The following is a 977-nucleotide window of genomic DNA, read 5'->3' as shown; positions in this document are numbered from 1 at the left end:
TTTTCCGCAAAGATGCTACGACTGTGGAAATTCGGTTTCGCGATCATTGCCTCCGCGCCGTATCGTCCGTCCCATTTTGTTAATAATTTTACGTCGACGTGATTGCGCACATTCTCCATGGTTTTTCCGAAAACCGCGTTGTTCATTAATTTATACAAATTATTTTCAAAATCGTTTTCCGCACGAGTTCTGAAATTGGTATTGAGTTGGATGTACTCGCGAAGCCATGGAGATTGCGCGAATTGTAGCACCCGATGGATCTTTGGGTCTTACGCGAAGACCGTGACGAGTACATTGCTGTAGGTTGCGGTAGTGAAAGACGTAACGCTGTTTATTGTACAGCGTCGCTAGAAGTTTATCTTCGCGCTTGCCAGGCGGCTTATCGCGCTTTGGGCAGAAAGGCAAGTCCGCGTGAACGTCATGGAGATGTTGTGGATACTCGAGATCGACCTCGAGAATATAACCGAATCCAGAGCGATCGCGCTCACGTCAAAGTTCGCAACGTCTTTGACCCATTGAAATTCGGCGTATGACAATGGTTGACACATCGCCCAACCGTACAAGTTGTTAACGTCGTAGTACATTGAGTACGTCGACGCGGTTCCGACGGGTCGTACGAACGCATGTACTTGTTATTAGCCTGCGCATATCTGCCGGAACATTGACTGAGGCCACCGCGTATACCGCGCTCGATGAACATGACCATATCAATGTCGGTGAGCAATTCAAATCTTACGCGCGTATGTTTCAGCATGGCATCCCACGTGAAACCTGGTAGTGTATAATAATGCGCGGGATCGAGACCGTAACTCGCGACGCAACTTTCGCGGAAATTTTCGAAAATGTCAGTTAATAACAAGACATCGGTTTTCAAGTACAAATCACTGTATTCGCCGAGCGTTCGAATGGAGAATCACTGCCATACGTTCACGGCGTGAGCGTAATCGCTCTCGGATAGTGTATCGCCCGTCAATGAA

Source organism: Trachymyrmex cornetzi, unplaced genomic scaffold, assembly GCF_001594075.2.
Source record: "Trachymyrmex cornetzi isolate Tcor2-1 unplaced genomic scaffold, Tcor1.1 scaffold1786, whole genome shotgun sequence".
Classification (NCBI taxonomy): Eukaryota; Metazoa; Arthropoda; class Insecta; order Hymenoptera; family Formicidae; genus Trachymyrmex; species Trachymyrmex cornetzi.
This window is presented reverse-complemented; position numbering follows the sequence as displayed.